The following is a 437-nucleotide window of genomic DNA, read 5'->3' as shown; positions in this document are numbered from 1 at the left end:
GCCTCATCCCCGGGGGCCTGGCCAGGCAGGGATGGAGGTGGAGTCAGGAGGGAACTAGGCGAGGCCTCCCAAGGAGCCTGGCCGTGGTGGGATGAGTGCCCAAACATGATTTGCCTTGAGTTGGAATCACTCCTCCACGCCCTGCCCCAGGGGCTTCAGGGGTTCAAGGCTCCACCTTGCAATCCTTAGGTGGACAGAACACAAATGGGCTGAGTCCCTCTTTGCAGAGGTGGCGTCAGCCTGGGCAGGAAAGAGGCATGGGCCGTGGAACTAAATCACCCTGATTTCAAACAGAAAAGCGGGGAAAGGAGTTGGGCGGGCATCTCACAAAGGAAAGTGTCCCACAGCCAGTCAACTTGGGAAGCTGCTCGGCTCTGTCAGTCATCAGGGCATGCAAATTAAAACCCCTCAGGATCCTCCTGCGCGCACACCAGAAA

Source organism: Colobus angolensis, unplaced genomic scaffold (genome assembly GCF_000951035.1).
Source record: "Colobus angolensis palliatus isolate OR3802 unplaced genomic scaffold, Cang.pa_1.0 Scaffold143, whole genome shotgun sequence".
In the NCBI taxonomy this organism is placed as follows: domain Eukaryota; kingdom Metazoa; phylum Chordata; class Mammalia; order Primates; family Cercopithecidae; genus Colobus; species Colobus angolensis.
The sequence above is the reverse complement of the archived record's forward strand: the minus strand, read 5'-3'. Positions refer to the sequence as shown.